Raw genomic sequence first — 20,108 nt, 5'->3', positions numbered from 1 at the left:
ACAGTGGATGACAGCCTCTCTGGATTCATGAAATACACTGTCATGTGGGAATGGGCCTTATCAATACATTTTGTCAATTTATGAGCTTACTGTGCAGGGATATAATCCGTATTTTGGATTTTCAAGATCTTTGTGCTGTCTGTGCTACTTTATTTTGGGAGTTCCCTTAATCAGGAATTCCTTTTCTGATGTTCAGAGCAATAATAAATGTTTCAGTAGGACTAGATAAGCTGGATGGGTTTGTCTGGAGCCAGATTTGATGATGGCACTCTAGATAATGTAGTTTAAATCTCATTTGCCAAAGAGACATTGGCAATGACCTTGAATCCCATTGTCTTTCACCGAGACTCAGAACTCACCTGTAGCTGTGTAAAAGCTACGTGGTGGCATAATGGCTGACTTGCAAAGCCATATGTGGTATCAACTAAAGTCATCTGCCATTCTGAGTCCACACTGAGCAAAATTGTTTATCCTAACGTAAACCATTTGACTGATAAATTTCACAACTCCTTTTATTGTTTGTTTCTTTCTTTGCATTTCATTTCCTTTCTTTGCCTGTCCTGGACAATCATAGGTTTCCCTGTCTATGAAATTCCAGTATTCAGTTTTTTTAATGAAATGGGGAGACTTTTAAGATTTTTGAGAGTAAAGCATAACATCACCTTAAATAGATGCATCTCAAAAGCAAATTACATAGTTATTTTTGACTGTAAATTACACATGTAATGACACATGTGCTTTTCACATTTAGCTGCTTATTTAAATTTCTAAGTAAGATGGCAAATTCTAATCCGTAGTCAGTGTTATTCTTTTTGACTCCTGAGGGAGGGACTTTGCTGTGTAAAAACTTTCATTAGCTGTTATACAAACAAACTGCATGACATGCTTACAATATGGCATTATTGCCTGATAAGTTCTTGTATTTCATATCTGTCAAGATTACTACCTTCCTTTTCAGTTGGCTGCCTGCCCTACCAATGCTTAAGAAAGATCTTCCATTTCTACGCTAGAGCCATAATTACGTTTAGGCCTTGAGCCAGAGAGAAGCCTGTGCTAGCAAAACGTTTGTGTGTATCTTGGAAACGTAGTATCAGAATGGTGTTAACTGGGTTCATTTATTACATGTGATACAGGCAAACCCAGCAGCTTTATTCTTCCCCAAAGCAAGTGATTATCTTTGTCTGATTCATTCTCCAAAGAATTGCCAGATTCAAGAGCTATTTGTTAACCAGTGAAAGGAATGTTGATGACAAAAGTAAGTTACAAGTCCAAGTTTCCAATCCAACAAAAGATAAGTTTAACACTTATAACTAAAATAAATGGGACAATTCCTATGTTTTAAACATGTGTTTACTGGATTGAGGCTCAAAAGCTTAAGCTGGATATTTTGAAAGGTGTGGATTTTTCTCGGATTTGTATGAATTATATGGCGAAAAAGATTAATATTTAAGTTTTAATGGCCCTATTAACTTGGTTGTCATGTGCAGATTATTAAACTTAGATATTTTAATTTTTCTTGATAGCAGCATAACAATATATTGCTACTTAATCTATAAAAAAGGGATATTTCATTGCTTATGCTTTTATTTCTGTTTTTGTCAGAAAAAAAATGCTTCATTGTCTATAGAGGTTGTAGTAAACTACAGTGTGGTTACAAATGTCAATTATAGAGAGTTTCTTCTCTGAGCACTTAACAGAAGTGGCAAGACTGTATATGGACAGTTCTTACAAAATACTGCTTTTCCATCTTGGTTGGAATAAGACTGATGATGGACATAGTAAAATGAAGAGATCACTGGTTTCTCACAACTCACCAAGTTTTCTGTCCATCAGAGCAGACAGAAGAAAAAATAGTTCAGACCAATGTTATCTCACCATCCCCAAAATGGAAGGTGGCACATGAGAGAAAAAGACGGACCGCAATCACAAATCCTCCTCAGCTTTCTGGATACTAAATGATGGGGAAATGGGAGAGGGAGAAGAATGGAAGGCAGAGGAATTTTATTTTAATTCTACCAAAACCAGATAAAATTTAGGCTGCTTGATCTGAACTGTTTTCTGTTAATGTAGATGGAAGGCATAGGACTGGATGTTTCACAGCCTTCAGCTAGAAAAGGTGTGAAGTATCTGTTAGCATATTAACTAAATTTTGTAGGGTAAGAGAAGCCTAATGATCTAACTTAAGCACACATATAAGTGCTTGTAAAATATGTGTTTTTTCCCTTTGTTTCCCAACTAATGTGATGATTGTTATCTGTTCTGAAAAAATAAAAATACATTTTTTTATTTGCTTTTAGCTTGCCAAGACCTGTGTTAAGAGCAATTTCAGAACAAACGATTGAACCTCAAGTGTTCCATTCTGTTGAGCTGTGATTCTAAATGTGGTATGACTGTATTTTCTTGAGATGACTGCCCTTCACATTTCCCTTCTTCAGGACAACCAAAAGGTAAGAAAGGCTGTCTTCACATAGCTACCCAACTGACTCATGAAATTGATAGTTTAGGGGTTGATAAAGAAGAAAATATCTTTTACTGTTAGCCAGGAAAGCTTTTTGTGTGTCTTAAGATATATATGGAAGTACATGGTCAGACTCAAGGTTGTTGAATGGTGTTTAATATAGGGTGTTCTCTGAAAGAAATGAAAACTAGAGAACATTCTCCACTGTGCCCTAGAAGACATTTTTTTTGTGTGTTTTCTGTTCCCTCTGAAGGGCTTTTCAAAGAAAAGAAGTAATTTGACACAAAGGAAAACTAGGGTGAGAGAATTATTAGAGGAAAAAGGATGGATTCACTGTTTTGATTTAAATCAGAAAATTAAATCCTAATTTATTTTCCAGTACTTAATTTTAAATCCAGTTATGATTTTTCTGGCAGAAGAGCAGTGCCTTGAAAAATGTTGATTCAACAGACACGTATTTTATGTCAATTCATCAATATTTGAAAGGAAACTGGCCACGTGAGCCAGCTGGCATGAAACAAGGATGTCAGGCTAGTTGGCTGAGAGGCTCTGTGGTTATCCAGAACTCAGAGTTCCCTAACTAGCATCTGTGCAGGCTGTCCAGTGCTGCAAGTTGCCTGTGTGGCTGCCCAGTTGCACAGCAGTGAGGCTTATCAAAGGGGTAATTTTTTGTACCTAAAATTTTCTTTGTCTGAGGGATTCTTTTGAATGTGAAACCAGTAAGCGCATGCTTAAAATGCAGTAAAATTAAATCTGTTTTTTAAAAGCTGATAGGTTAAAACCAAGTAAAAATATAGGAACAGCATAAAAAATAACTAGTTTCTTCACTTAGAAATACCTTCAGTAGGTATGATGAATTTTGCTTTTTCTGGCAGTGTGCTTTTCTGGTGTCATTAGACTTCTTGTGGCTAAGACCACAATATATTTAAAGGAGCTGGAGTTACTAGAAAAGACATTACACAAATGTATGACTAGTACCATTGAAATCAATACAATGAGTCATCATCTCACAACATCTGCATATATATTTGTGCTTCCTTGTGTTAGATTCAGGGAATTCAAATTAAATAACAGGTGTAAGTGATACAGGAAGAAAATGATCCTAAGCCTTGTAAGCTGAAAGCATATAGGATGCATAGGGAAGTCTTTGAGAAAGAAACACGCTATTTATGCTGTTCTTTTTATTGTATTATTTCACCCCACTAAAAAAATTCATATGGCTTCTAGTGAACATTTGGAAAAGGTGAAAATAAAATTCTTTCAATACTGGCTAAAATTTCCTAATATTACATAAAAAATACGTAGTTAAAATTTATTGTGCTTTTCTCTGCTCTGTTAAATCTTTGAAATTGAATATATATGCCTGTGTTTTTGCATTACAATGGAGAGAGAGAGAGAGATATACATACACACACACACACACACACACACACACACACACACGCTCTTTCTGCTGGAATAGCTTTCAAAGAAAATTGTGCATGTTCTTGTTTAAATATACAAATTGGATTCCATTTCCTTTCAATCTGAAGAAATTAGTGCTGCTCCAGTAGTCATAGAAACTGCAAATAAGAACAGGCTGTTGAATATAACCGTCGGCAGAAATTCTGAATATTGAATACAGTTTTCTTAAGTTTCTACCTACATAGGAAGCTAAAAGAACATTTCAGAAGAAAACTTTGTTAGCAATCTATCAAATATAGCAGCAGCAATTTGATTGTTACTTAAGTCTTAATGGTAGCAATTTTTAGGACTTAAGTAAAATGCTACTCTGCATTTGCTGTCCACCCTCTCTCAAATGAATATTGAAATATGTTATCTGACATTAATAAAAATACCTCTCATTTGTAACACACTACCATTTATGCCTTACAAACCAAAGAAAGATAGAAGTTGCAAGTAACTCTTCTACAGTTAGATGAAAACTTTTGTTATGAGCATATGGCCTTATCTTGATATCTGAAGTATAAAAATTGGGTATTAAAAGTCTATATTAAGTATCTGCATAGAGTCTAAAAATGTATTAGCTGTCTGTAAGATATGTAAACAAGAATATATCAAATTTGTACTTCTAAATACTGCAACTGCAGACACCAATGAAGTAATTGCTTATGAAATTAGTAATCGAATGATTGCGTGAAATTACCTGACCTGATTTGCATGCTTGACTGTGAAGAATTATGCACATGAATCAAGCTTAGTAAATAATTCATACCTTATCCTATAGCTAACTAATTTAACATCATTTTTCTCTTTTGCAATTTGTGTAGGAGTGCAGTATTCTCTTGAAATTAGCAGTCTTTCAATAATAATTACCAATATCTAGGAATAAGTTCTGGTTTGTAAACTTTTCAGTGCATAGTAACTATTACTCATTCAGTATGTGAATAGTGTTGGTTAGTTCTAATTCATTACACAAACCTCCTTCTTTTTCTGTTTTTCTCACCTGATTAAAATAATGCTTGGGTGTAGAGTACTGGTGTGAGTATATGCTTTAAAAACAGGTTTTCTGCATATATTTAATATGCTCCCCTTGCCTCTAAATCACAGCCCCTCATGTCCTAAAGAGTCAATATAATTGATAGTGGGGAGGGGAACTGAAGATCAGCAGGTTGATTACTGGCCATAGCAAATACCTACAGTGAAAATTAGTACTGGAAAAAAGTTTTCATGGGTTTAACAGTAGAATTTGGCTTCAGGTAAATAATTAGACACCAGTAAGGTTCACAGTATTTTAGGGTACCTACTGCTATAAATTGGGCAATTACTGGCATTTAATGATATCACAGAAACTGCAGCAAATTTATTAACAGGGTATAGGGTTGACTACTGGGGCTTGTCAATAAAAGAAATCTAAATGAGACAGTTCACTAGCAAAGTGAAGGAAAGTATGTGAAAGGCCCTTCCACATCTGTATTTGCTACACCCTTCAGAACCTTGGGGTGAAACTAAAAGAATACTAAATATTGTAAAGGACATTACACTTCTGTTCCAGAAGGCTTGAAATGTAAAACTCAGACAGCCTTTTGAGAAACTCCTCACAGTATGGTACAGTCTCCTTAAACTTTTGAAAGCAGTTGCATGAATTTGGATTGCTATCTGGATTATTTGCAAGATTTTCATAACCAGGAAATATGTCAAAATAGAATTTGGTGGAAGGCAAGTAAGTAGCAGGACATTGATTTCTTTCTTACTTAGATATTCCATTAAATGCGAACTGTATAATCTTTTCATCTTAGAATTCTATATTTATTTATTTCAGAGGCTATCTAGCTAGAAGAAATGCATTCCTGACAATCTTTTTAAACCGATCCAGAACACAGTCATCTTTTCATGGACTCAGACTCTCCTCATGGATTAAAACTCTTAGTATCACAAACTTGGGCTAATTCTGTACCAACAAGTTAATGTGTCAAGCATACTCGAATTTCCCAGTGGAACTGCAGCCAGGAGTCAGCTTCTTCTGTTGGTCTGCAATTTGTCAACATTGTTAAATTGGGGTTTGACTCCTGTTTATACTGGTCTGGGAGCAGAGTTCAATCTGTACAACTGGAAGTATGAAAAATGCTGAATGTTTATTGACAGAAGTAGTCTCTAGTACTGAGGTATCTGCTTTCCTGGCTGGCAAAAGAGGAGGCATAGACCTCAGTTTCCTTAAAAGGGCTTGAATGGGATGACTTTGTAGTACTTTGAGTCCAGAATAGGTTGGGATATGCCAGACAAGATATGTATCCCCACAAGCTATAGAATTTTTTTTTTATAAGATAGCTGATATAGTTGCAATAATATCCCTAATTAATAATGAAAAAAAAAAAACCCTGTAAAATTTTATTAGTATAGAATTTCTCCGACAAGAGAGGGATCACTCTTTACTGGGAGAGATATTTCAAGTGAAACCGACATTCAAACAAAATCAACATTCTCTTAATGAAATGTATGTTAGCTTTGTGGAGGAATAAGGATTTGGGAAAAAAAAAATATAAGCAATTCTTGAAATAACTTTATAATTTCAAAGAAGAGGTGAAGGAATAATCCCAGCAAAATCTTCAGTTTTGCTGTTGGAGTTCAAATAGTGAAGAGACTAAAGAGCTTTTCATTGTGTGTCAAAGGATTGACAGCTTGGTGTTCAGATAGAGCTCTAAGTTCTAAGATTAATAAACATGCAAATGCTCAATCTTAAATAGAAAACTTGTAAGAATCCAATCTTTAACTCATATAATTGAATGTTTGTTTGAAACGACTAGGGTATTCCAACTTAAGTTGTCAAGTTGTAAAAGTCAAATTTGGACCACTTACAGGCTGTTGCGATTGGAAGATATTTCAGCAAACTACAAGTTGCATATGCATGCTCTTTTTGAGACAGAACTGTTCTGAATATCAGGTGAAATAAAGCAGGTCATAAAGATGTAAAGTGCCAGTTATTTATGGCATACAACATTTTTGAAACAGTGGGTGCCCACAGCTGTGGCCTCACATATTTCTCTTCTCAGGTAATGCAGGTCACTACTTCATATTCTGTACATGAAAAGAATGGGACTTAGCATTTGCTAGTGCTCTAGAACTACAAATGGCTTTCCAAATGCTACACTAAGTCACACCAGTTCTCTGTGATGTTACATATTTGTTTATTATAATCTCATTTTTGCAAGTAGGAGGGTTCAATCACTCTTCAAGAGAGAAAAAGGAAGAATGACTTGGCCAAAATCACAGTGAGAGCTAGGTTAGTGGACAGTAGCACAGAGTGCCAGTTTTCAAGGCACTTTCTCAAGGATGATGCTTAGAGCTATATAAAATTGGGATGTCTTTTACACTATGAAAATCTTATGTATAATAACATAGAAATTTAATTTACATTTTACATTTTCTTTTAAATAAAGTATCTGATGCGAAGTCATCCAGTACTAGGTGTTTTTTGCTTTTGAGTACAAATAGATCTATTTGTGAAGAAAGACGTCATGTATATTGAATATATCTCCAAGCATTTTATTGTCATAGCTGTTTAGCTTGAAAATGGGCATTTCGTTAACAGATTTTATCAGCTCTCCAGGCTGCATTCAGGAAGCTCAGCAGAATGCAACTGACAGTTATAGGTACCTTTTCTTGAGGGAATGTATTCTACCTGTGGGCTTCATTTCAAGGTGTCATTTAAGAAATGTCTTTAAATGTATGAAATGTTGTAATAGTTTGAGTCCTGGTTTCCTCTGAGATTGCACCCTTTCCTGTGATATAGTGGCAGGATGAAATATTTTAAGTATGGAGCATACATAGCGTAAGCAGATCTGTAAGATTATTACAATGTTAAGAATATCATAGCAAAATGTTTTGTTGTTTGGGATTCCAATAGAACACGAGATCTAACTCCTTCCTTTAGTTTAAGAGGGAGGAAATACTTTTGATCTTCTCAGGTTTTCCAGTTTAGTAAAGTGTGTTCTTTTTTAAATTTTTGAGGGTTTTTCTTTGAAATTTTATGAACCCCCCCAGTGCTGCTGTGAGCTCTTCGAGTAGGTTTTATTATTAATGCAAGTCTAATACTTTATTTATGTTGCCTTGTTATAAAGCCACTTGAGGAACAAGATGTACATGTGTTCAGTGACAGTCTGGCTTGTTTATTTTGAATTTGTATCTTGAAAGGGAGGGTGAAGGGTGAAAAATCAATTTGCGGACCTTTTCACTAAGAAAATACTGCAGAGAAATTATTCCCCTGCAATCTACTGCTCATGAAGGGAAGCAGCTTAGAGAAATCTTTACAACCAAGGGAATCTTAAACCCAATGAAGCAGGAGGCTATGAAATCATCCCTAGGTTAGAAGAGGAGGCTTATAAGATTGGAATTTCAGTTAAACAAGTTTGCTGTAAGTTAGCAGTTGAGTAATTTTTCTGCGTTTATGCATTTTGGATGACGAATGTAAAAATTCTCCCTTCCCAGTGACATAACTGCTAATATTGTAGATTCGTGGGTTTTTTCTGTTCTCATTTTGCATTTTTAGAATTCCATTGGGACCTGCTGCTCTTGCTGATCAACACCCAAAACTTCTGGGTAATATCAGTTCTGCCTTAAGAGATCTGCAGAACTGATTGTGGGCCTAAAATATAATTATCTCGCTACTGTGTTTTGTGCTTAATATGTGTGACATTACTGTAGCCCTTAGTCAGAGGTATGGAAATGATATTGCTATCAGAAAGAATACTAAAAATGGGATTGACTAGATTCTCACTTGTCTGAGGACATCCATTTTAGCTGTGTCAGACCAGATTAGGCTGCTCAGACTAGAGAAGTGATGATCGGTTGAATTAGTTATTTTCCCTCTGTTTTTTAAAAAGGCTTAGGGCTGGAGGGGAACTGTAATACAACTATGAGATGCAGAAATATTCTGGCTATGAAATGTCCAGTGAAAATTTAGATAGGTAACATTTCCAGTCAAAGCCTGAATTTTCCTCGCCTACTTTTTCTTCCCCTTCCACTACCATTAAAGCTATAAAGACCTTTCAGACCTTTTCCAAACACAAACCAGGTTATATTTAGTATGGATCATTGCAATCATCTGATTTACAGCGTGGCTGCAGAAACAGCTGTGTCACTGCAGCGAAGAGGAGGGAACTGAAATGCAATGGGAGGAATGAGTGCTCAGGCACAGGAATATCAAGGGCTTCTTAAACCAAACTCTAGACACTGGAGTCAACGTCTCAAGACACCACAGCTGTCACATTTTAAGTCACTTGACTTGGCAGTACATCTGTTTTCCTTAATATATGCAAGTGAGGCAGGGTGAGGATCCTGACCCATATCCTGCCCTCTCTCCTACTGACAGTAATCTCCTTAGAGAAGTGCTTTCTTTCACTGCGTGCTTAGAACAAATTGGGAACCCAGTCTTCTCTGGAGCCTCTGTGAATTTTAACAGATCAAGGAGAACATTTATCTAGGATGACAGATATTGGAAAATGTTAAACATAATTTTAATAAACCTGCTTATCTAAATATGTTGTGGTAGCTTTATAAAGTTCATCTGTTTCCTTTTTTTTTTCTAAAAGGAAAACCCTTTATTTAAATTCCAATTTTATGGGAAAATCTCTCATAACTGCCTAATCACACTTCCCAGTTGATTTCTGCTACCATTTTCAACTTCTGTTATTTTGGATGACTTCTTTGTCACACCTATTCTTAGAAAATGACACAACGATTGAATATAAGCTTGTTTTAACAAATAGTGTTTCTGTTGATATCTATATGCCTTTTGTTGTTGTTGTTGGTTTTGCAAAAACATGCGCCAATGTTTTAGGAAATGTCAGGTTCCTTGTTACAAAATCTTCTGTCTACTCCACTCCAGAAATGTTTATAAGGGAACCAACATAGCTACCTGCGTGCTCCATAGAGAGATCATTTGAGTCCTGTTAGTTTAGGCATAATTTGTTAGAAACAAGGCTAGTTTTCTGCCTGTCTTTCCTTGATCTCTGAGGAGAAAATGATGTATGCAGAGAAGCATTTCCGATTATAAATTATTCCAGGTTTTCAACTGACTGGTTTGAGGCTTGATATTCTGTCATGATTCAAAGATGAGAGGATTAGGTTAAACAAACCTTTCTTTTAGCAGCAGGTAAGCAGATAAGCAGTACAGTAAAGTAAGATGGTGACTGCAACTTCAGTGGGATTTTGCATGTGGTGAAATAATTTCTTGACAGTTACTCTAAATTTGAGAAGCAGGCTGGAGAAATAGTGGAAAAAGAATTAAGCTTTTTTAAATTTACTGTCAGTGGAGAAGCTATTCCTCATCATAGTTGGAAAAATTTTTTCCTCCGCAAACTTATGCATTTGAAACTGAACATGAATTTTAAATTAATAAACATGCAAATGCTTAATCCTAAATGGAAGACTTGTGAGAATACCATTCGTAGCTTATGTAATTCAATGTTTGTTTGAAATGACTAGTGTATTCCAACCTGTAAGATGTTTTGCTATGTTAAATTAAACAAGCAATGAAATAAGTAAGATGAAGTAATGTAGGACCACTGGTACATGAAAGCAGACAAAAAATATTTTTCATATGCTTTGAATATTTTCAAGATGTTAAAATATTTCTTATACTACATCAGGCTGAGATTTTCAACATAAGAGGGAGAGGGGATAGCCAGAATATGGTGCAGTGGAGACTTGAACTCTACCGTTCAAGGGAGATTGCTCTAAGGTAGCCCAAGGCTTTTTAAATACTTTTTTTCCTTGCTGTCCTGAGGGAAGCAGAGGGACAAGGGGAAAGATAGGGCCTGAAATATTCATGCAAGTGCTGAGGGATGGGAGGGTAACTTTTCCTAGTGGAAAAGACTTTTCTTTCAATCCCAACTCCTTGATGAGCTCCTGTTTCACCCATTGTAGCTTTTCCCTCCCCGGTGGCAAAGGCAGGAGTGAGGAGGGAGTCAGCTAGGGCTGTGGTGGAGGGGGCTTAGGCCACGGGCCCTGGGTGGTGTGTTGCTCCCATCACTCTATAGCACCAGGCAAGCACCTGCTCTGTCCAACCCTAGAACCAGCCTTGGTTGTACCAACCAGGTGTTTTTCTCTTCTCCACACTCCTGCAGATAGGTATCTTTCTATATGACCACACACGGGTCATTCACTCACTTTAGCCTTTAGTAAGTTGAAAAAAAAATTCCTTAAGAATCTGTATAATCCAGAATTTTCTAACAAATAAAACCAACCATCTCATTAAGTAGTACCTGAGTGGCATAGAGATGATGTTATATGAAAAGTGGGACCACATGCAAGCCAAAGCTATGGGGAGAAAAGGGACTGCTTGTAAGAGCTCAGATGAATGGTATTTGGCCCTGAGCTTATATGACTGTCACTTTAAAAAGGCAGGACAGATTATGAGTGTTAGATTTAAAGCCTTAAATATATGCTTAGCTATCTTCATGGTATCAGTGTAGCCTTGTTTCCGTTTGCTGAATTACATGAGTAATCAACATAGCACCTATTTCTAATACCATGCTGAAGTTTTATTTCACAAATTTGCTGTTGGCCATGGACAATTTGTGAGCAGAAGAGAGTTCAGTGTTTTAGCAGTATCTTCTTAAAACTTAAGTCTACATATTTGTGGTGTGGCGTCGCGTATTGGTTTTGTGAGATCTACATAAAACTGGTGTAACAGAGTGACAGTCAGGCTTATTAACATCAGCCGGAGATTTAATCTTTTCTTTTACAGAGATTTTTGTATGGAGACGTCTAGGTTTTCACACTGCTCTTTTCTCTAAATTTTGAGATGAATGACAGTAAGAAATGTATTCATTTGTTTCAGTCAAAAGGATTCAGTAAGAGATCCACGTAATTTATTTTCTGAATCCAACTATTTCATACTAACGCTTAACCATCTAACAAAAATGGAACATTGCCCTAAAATTAAAGCTATTGGTACATAAATGAGAAAGAGGAAAAAGAACTGTTTGTCTTCTTGCCACATAGCCTTATTTGAACTTTGGTGTTTTGTAGTACCACGCCTAGTTTATCATGTACATTGCTATTAAGTAAGTCTGCAGCCAGGAGCAACTTACAGAGTCATCAGCAGTAATTTGCAGAATTGCCTGAAAATGAACTTTCTTAGGAGCTTGCTTTAATTTGTTCATTCACATCAAGCAATTTCAACAACACTTGCATTAAGGAAGTGGCATTTATCCCCCATCCTCTTCTGGCTAGATTATTGTGCAGTTTGACTAATCTTGTAATTCATGCCTCTCACACTCATCTTGTTTGAAGATCAGCAAATATTCTTTAGGAAGAACTCAGATGTGATAAGAACCAACAAAGCTGAAAAGGATAGACTGTGAAATACCAATGTGATAAGTATGCTTAGTTTTCAACAATTGCTTATAATTCTGTGCCTTTCCGTAAATACTAATAGAGCTGATTACAAGTTTGTCACTTACTGTTTTGGATTCTAATTAATGTAAGCTAATATATTCAGTGTGCTAACCTAAAGGAAAATATGAACAAGAACTGAAATATTCTCTATAGCTGCGGGGGATAACGGACCCCCCTTCAGTCTTCTAGTAGTTTGCAAAATTTCCAGAGGCTGTAGGATAAAGCCAAACCTCCATAGATTTTCTTCATGTAGGTTGTCTATAAAGAGACTAAACCAATTGAATTAGATTATTTCCAATATGGTGAAGGAAATGAGAGACTAAGGAGGACTCAAATGGTGGAATTGACTCTATGACCATGAAAAAATAAGGAAACAAACAAAACCAGACTGAATACGTGGCAACTCTCACCCCTTGAAAAGTGTTTGTTTTGTTTGTTGGTTTTTTTTGGTTTTGTGTTGTTTTTTTGTTTTTTTTTTTTTTGTTTTTTTTGTTGTTGTAGGACGATGGCAGTAGTACACTTCCTGGGGAAGAGGTGCATTTCAGGCTGAAAATGAACAACATGGACCTGACTTGTAAAGAGAGTGATTCCTTGATTTGCTGTAGAGGTGATAAGAATGTTTCCTGTGAACTTTTCTTCTTTTTTTGCCAGTGGCCTTTTCATGAAAATTGTTAATATTTAACATTTTAACCATTTTCTTTTTTTCATGTAGTATTAGTTGAAAATTCATAGTCATTACCCCAACAGTCAGGGATGTTCTATGATTCAATGACAGTCAAAGCTTTTTTTAATGTAATTTCTGACTTTAATAATTCGGGACATAATTATGATATCAATTTTCACATAAACACAAAATAATTTGATTACAGTTGCAATGTTTCAAAACATGTCTTTTTTTGAAAACTGTTTCTTTTGAAAAGAAACATTTCCTGTTCATTTACATGAAGCACTTTCAACAATACTTTCATTAAGGAAGATTCCACTCCATTAAGGAAGACTCCCCTCCATTTTAATTTTAAAAGAAACATTTCTTTTGAAAAGACAGTGAGTGACTGAGAACTGGCACAGGTTTCCCAGAGAGGTTGTGGAGTCTCCATCTTTGGAGATATTAAAAAGCTGTCTGGACATGGTCCTGGGCCACCTCTACGAGATGACCCTGCTTGAGCAAGCAGGTGACAAGATGACTTCCAGAGGTCACTCTCTATCTCAGCCCTTCAGTGATTTTGTGAAAACTCAATTAATTGGTCAGCATTGTTTCAGAGTACTTAAAGCAACAATGCCTAAGTACATGCTGATCCTGTACTATAGTTCTTCTCTCTGCTTTTCACAGGCCGCTTAAGGTTTTGGTTTTTCCCCTTCTTTCATTTGTCCATCTCTTTTTGTCTCCATTTTTTCTGTGTGACTATCATTTTTATTTCCTTTCTGTTTCCTATTTTTTTGGTTTGTTTTTATTGAAGCATATCTTCTGTCTTGTTCTGAAGCCAGTAAGGCTTGTGGCTCTCCTCTGATAAAGAATTTAAAAGCTTTCTGCTGTGAAAGACCAGTCCCATCCTTGCAAATTTCATTCTTGACTCTGAAGAGCTTCAGGGTTTGTTGCTTTGGGAACTGAAGTTCTATCCCAAGCTCACTGAAAAATAGTGACAAAGTTTAATGACTTTAAATGCAGGATCAATTCATCACAAAAAGCAAAAAAAAGAGTGATACAACACAGCTATCTCAGTCCAAAAAGCAAAATTTCATTTACTGTAAATCCCTTTTTTCTTTTTTTCCTTAATTTTTTTTTTCTTCCAGGACATTCTTAAAATTAGAAAAAAAGAAACACACAGTGATCAACTTTCCAGAAAGTGTAATGAAGCTTTCTATTTAATAATTAATGAAAATGACTGGTGTCAAAGCTTGTCAAAATTACAGCCTCCATTCCAAGCTTCTTATACCTTCATATAATTTAAAATAATATCAGACTTTGCAACTATAGTTTAATTATGCTATTAATATTACCATAGCTTTACTGCTTTATCAGGATAGACTTGTTGGTCTTAGAAGTAAAATTAATTTGTTTATACTTTCCTTCTGATTCTATTTGTTTCAATAAATTGCAAAATGTGAGCCTAATCAACCATCAGGCAATCAGCTCAACTGCATTTAATTTCTTCAGTAGAGCAAGCACCCTATGATATCTGATGGGTCAAAATAGACATTTTATTAGTTCACGTTCTGAATGCACACAGCATAAATTATTATAAACTCAGTACAGTGTGAAATGTCTCAAAAAAAGTGTTGTTTCCCAAAGAATATTGGAAGAGGCAGTATAATACCCTTACAAATTTATTCCAAGAACTAGATTTTTTTTTTGTGTACTGTAAAACAATGAAGAGTTGGAAGAGAAAGCTGTAAGAATTTTTCCATTTTTATTTCCCTTTTCCTTCTCCATGGCTAATATGACAAGAGAACATACCCAGAGATTAAGAATCTGCCTTGAAAATTATATAAATGCAACCAAGGTAAGGCAAAACATATCTTTGTGAAACAAGCTTCTGTTTGTTTTCCTCAAATTGCTCTGCATACTGCCACAACAGTTAGAGATTATTTGTTCTAGAAAATTTCTGTAATAGTTTCTGCAATGAAATCTATGCAAAAAAATTATTTTAAGATAGATATATCAGATAATTTAGTCTGCTGATCTTTATAGCTTTTAATCATTTTATAGGCATTTGCCTGTTCTAACTTTTAGACATTTGCTGTAGACTGTTATGACATTTAGGTATCTGATGATCACGATAGGATCCGGTGCTGCTTATCATGGAGAAGTCTTTCAGTATTCCAACTTCCTTACTTTATGCCGTTTTAGGATCTTTACTGACTCATTGTTTCCCATAGAAAAGCACTGAATCACCTTTATACTACCCAGAAATAGACCCACTAAGGTCACCCTAAGCAGCCAATAGATTTGTCAGCACTGAGTAAGTACTTACAAAAGTAAGACCTTTCAAATAAGGGTTCAGACTCTGCGATAACTCTTTGTTCTTGTGCATAGCAACTCTAAGAAGTTTTAAACAGCAGACACCCATTTGCAATATGCAATCTGTAGGATGGGCAAAGAAAAACAGGATGGGTGGAAGTTTGTTTCATTCAGTCTTGCTGTGGCGGGACTGGATTCTTCAGAGTATTTTGTTTATATTGTGTTATCTTTGGAGGTAGTCAGCTTCTCTTTGCTTGTGAGTCACTTCTTTTCTACGAGACTGCCATCTCTACATATGCGCCAAGTTGGATAAAGAACAGATACTCTGACTTTGAGACTGGTACGAAATAGCTTGATAAGAACTTCCTTTAAATTTTTCTCTCAGGAATTAAGACTTACATGCACACAAATGCACCTTAGCTTTCAATACAATAGATAAATATATACTGTGACAGTTAGTCCATGATAACATATACTTTGACTTTTGGGTAAATGCAATGTCACCATCACTGTGGTTGATCCACTTCACATTTTCTATGGTACTAAAATATGAACACAGACTGTTACTGTCAAGTTTTTGCCATCAGTTGACATCCTACCTTTCCCTAGGGGGTCAAGGGCAATGTATGTTTGGGACCTCTGCCCCTACTGATACTAGGTTAAAAGCAATTGAGAACTCCTTTAACCTCGGCTGGGGCTGGGCTATGCACCATCAGCGACCTGCTGTCAAAGATGTTCTGGTCTCAGCTGGTGCTGAGTAGCGCTTGGCTGCAGGACAGAATCTTCTTCTGAATTTCCAAACCTGAAAGATGTAGGGCTATTTTGGCATTATTGCTTTAAAACTTTTTGTTTGTTTAATTAGCAGACTGTGACAATCCAGTTTAGTTTCTACAGATGCCTGCCTGCTGAAATGAAAAATAAAAAGTTGTGGAGCATTTGAGAGCCTTACATTGGTATGGCAGTATTTGCCACTGACTCATATTCTCCGAGAGGTTTCTTAGCCGAGTCCTGTTTCTGGCTTTGAGAACACATTGATTTTATTTGTTTACAGTTGCGGTTTGTTAATGGATCAAATTTTGTCCCTGTGCAAATTAGTGAGAGTTTTGCCATTAGCTTAAAAGTATCAGGATTTGGTGCTGTGCCGATCAAACAATAACTCTGGAGCTTTGTGTGTGGTGGGGGTGGGAAGAGGGAGAGTATGAGGTCTTTTGCATAACAAAAATTTGGTAGCTTTAAAAACATCAGAGCAAAAAAGTACTGTTTGTATTTGTTGTGACTCTTCTGATTCTCCAAAGAGACTGACTGAATCCTTCAACAGTGACCCCAGTGCAGACACATGCACCCAATACAACCTTCAATGTCATCTTCCGCAGTTGAATCTTAAGCAACTGTTAAGAAATGTGCAGTTCTTGGTCAAATTCCAGTCAATTTCACAAAGTGATTTCTTTCTTTTTTTAATTTATTTAAATAACAGTCTCTCTGCATTGTTCTCTGTCATGGGTTTGGAAGGTTTGAATTGGGAGAGGTAACAATGAACAACATGTACTCTATTTATTTTAACCTAATAGTTTTACTATGTGACAGAACTTAGCATTTCTAAAGTTTGTGCAACCAGCTGAAACAGTAGATCATAGAATCATAGAATCGTCAAGGTTGGAAAAGATCCTTAAGATCATCAAGTCCAACCGTTAACCTAGCACTGCCAAGTCCATCTATACCATGTCCTCGAGCACCACATCTATCCATTCTTTAAATACCTCCAGGGATGGAGACTCAACCACTTCCCTGGGTAACCTGTTCCAATGCGTGACCACCCTTTTGGTGAAGAAGTTTTTCCTAATATCTAACCTAAACCTGCCCTGGCGCAGCTTGAGGCCGTTTCCTCTCGTCCTATCACTCGTTACTAGGGAGAAGAGGCCGACCCCCACCTTGCTACAACCTCCTTTCAGGTAGTTGTAGAGAGCAATAGGGTCTCCCATCGGCCTCCTTTTCTCCAGGCTAAACAACCCCAGCTCCCTTAGCCGCTCCTCATAAGACTTGTGCTCTAGACCCTTCAACTTCATTGCCCTCCTCTGGACACGCTCCAGCCCCTCAATGTCCTTCTTGTAGGGAGGGGCCCAAAACTGAACGCAGTACTCGAGGTGCGGCCTCACCAGTGCCGAGTACAGGGGCACTATCACCTCCCTGGTCCTGCTGGCCCCACTATTCCTGATACAAGCCAGGATGCCATTGGCCCTCTTGGCTACCTGGGCACACTGCTGGCTCATGTTCAGGCAGCTGTCAGCCAACATCCCCAGGTCCTTTTCTGCCAGACAGCTCTCCAGCCACTCTTCCCCAAGCCTGTAGCATTGCATGGGGTTGTTGTGACCAAAGTGCAGGACCTGGCACTGAGCCCTGTTGAACCTCATACAGTTGGCCCCGGCCCAATGATCCAGCCTGTCCAGGTCCCTCTGTAGGGCCTTCCTACCCTCCAGCAGATCGACGCTTCCACCCAGCTTGGTGTCATCTGCAGACTTACTGAGGGTGCACTCGATCCCCTCATCCAGATCATCAATGGAGATGTTGAACAGAACTGGCCCCAGTACTGAGCCCTGGGGAACGCCACTCGTGACCGGCCGCCAGCTGGATCTGACTCCATTCACCACCACTCTCTGGGCTCAGCCGTCCAGCCAGTTTTTAACCCAGCGTAGAGTGTACCCATCCAAGCCGTGTCTGTGTGCGTGTATATATATATATATATATATATTTATTCTTAGTCCTAGTCTGGTGCTTTGTGGATAAAAAATTATTTCCCTCTTACCCAGGTGGTTATTTGACAGATCATTTACATATGTTTAGACCGAAAACAATAAGCAGAGTGGATGTCTTCTCTTCCCTACAGCATGAAAGATACTGTAACGGATGATGTTTGTGCTTTGCAAGATGCAGCATAAAGTTTTTACAAAACTGCAGCATCATCTATTGTGTGCGCATCCAGAGAACTAAGACAAAAATAACCTCTCAATTACACTTTCACTGAATCTTTTACAGTGTATTTATAAACTGTAGGGGGATAAGGTGTGTCTGTATTTTCTGTTCTCTGCAGAAAAGCTGGCAGAAATGTCCTGCCTTATTAGCCACTCTAGCATTGCATTTCCGCTGTAATTTCTCTTCAGGCGAGAGGAGGCAGATGATGTAAGGCAGGATTTTATTTTCAATTTGTCAGTCTTACTGGTCAATTTCACAGCGGGAGAAAAACTTCCCTTACTCTCTGGTATCAGCTTCAAGGCTCTGTGATGAAATAATGCTTTTAATGCAGCGAGAGCCCTGTGCATTATATTCATGTTACATTTGTTTAGCTCCTTGATGTGAAGTGTGATTAGGACCTGATTTCCCTGTAAATCACAATCTTGTTATATTGCTAGAGAGATGTAAAATATCATTCATCCTGGATGAATGTCCTCTGTGGCATCTATGTAGACTTCTATACTTAAGACACCCTTATAGTTGAACAGAGGGAAGTTATGATTAACAGTTGGAATCACATTCTGTTGCTGAGGAGGACAAAACTCTAGAAAACTGCTGTCTCATCATTACTGCCTTGTAGGTGCAGTAAGACCATGGCTGGGCATGCACAGCTGCATCTTACATTTATTTTGTTGCGCTTTGCACTGGCATTCCATAGTTCTTGGCTGTCATTCTGGTTGAAGCGGATCGGACAGAGAATGATAAATTTCATATTAAACATAGCTCTCAGAGCGCAGGTGAGGAAAAACACTGTGCACTGTTCTGAGATGTTCACAAGGCACATGACAAACTAATGTAGGAATGGCATGCGTGGATATGAAAACATATTTTTACTTTGTCCCTTTTTGCTTCAAAAAAATTTGTGCAATCTACTTTAGAAGAGTGAGAAGTCCTTGAACTTAGAGTGGTTTTTTTTTGGAAAAAAATGTTATTATAAGGAGCAATAAACTAAAACTTCCCATAGGATTTCTTGATGTAAATGGTTTGAGTTAAAATCTTGAAATATTCTGTCTCAGTCCAAAGGAGAATGATGACGCTAACACAGATGAAGTAGCACAGAAGTAATGATAATACTCCTGGCTAAGATTAGGGCTTTATTTAACTCTGTTTTGCGTATACTTGCTTTATGATACTTTTTTAGCTTGCTGTTTCACTTAGTTATGTGTGCTATTTGGCATTCTTATCTAAGTACTATCAGAATTTAGTGTGAAAACAATTTTCAGTCTTACCAAGTCAAAACCATTTTTCTGAATGTTTGAAGGAACTTCTCTTCTGAAAAAGTAGTTTTCAGGCCAGATTTCTGCTTTCCAGTTCTCTGTCATTTTAGCTTCAGAGTAATCTGAAGTCGTAGCCATTATTGTTTTAAAAAATATTCTTTACAGTCATAAATGCTCAAATTTTCTAAGTCAATTCATTGTTGAAAACATGCATTACTTTTCATTACTTCTAGGAAATATGCTGAACAATTTTTTAAGCAATATGTGACAAAGGCTTAAGATGAAAAATACTTACACGTACTTACATTTTCAGTCTTACCGTAATAGCTTCTACATTCTGTGTGTACCAGTAGAAGCGTATGCAATCCTGCAAGTCATTATGCACATATACAACTTTATACACTTAAGTAATTGTATTTGTTATAGTGGGACCGTTACATGGGTCAGACTATTTGGCTTCTGTAAAAGTCTTTGGAGGACCGATCAGCCCTCAGCAAAGTCTTTATAGTGTGGTTCTCACTGGAATTAGTGGACATTTTACTTTCAGCATAGATTAGAAAAAATTGGGATGAAATTTCTTGGGATCCCAAGAGATTATAATGGTCTTGCCCTGGAATCTGCTCTGCAG

General features: G+C 37.0%; 1 long non-coding RNA gene across 2 annotated transcripts in view; it reads left to right on the top strand.

The window, feature by feature from the left end:
* Positions 1 to 20,108, top strand: part of LOC148057066 (uncharacterized) — a 162,592-nt gene that overhangs the window by 120,249 nt on the left and 22,235 nt on the right. For both annotated transcript variants that reach the window (XR_015701538.1, XR_015701540.1), the window contains one exon: positions 2,298 to 2,447. This is a non-coding gene — a long non-coding RNA (uncharacterized LOC148057066). The remainder of the gene's footprint in view (positions 1 to 2,297; positions 2,448 to 20,108) is intronic.

This window comes from Nipponia nippon, unplaced genomic scaffold (genome assembly GCF_047370975.1).
Source record: "Nipponia nippon isolate SJK-2023a ecotype South Korea unplaced genomic scaffold, ASM4737097v1 scaffold_10, whole genome shotgun sequence".
Lineage (NCBI taxonomy): Eukaryota > Metazoa > Chordata > Aves > Pelecaniformes > Threskiornithidae > Nipponia > Nipponia nippon.
This window is presented reverse-complemented; position numbering and strand designations above follow the sequence as displayed.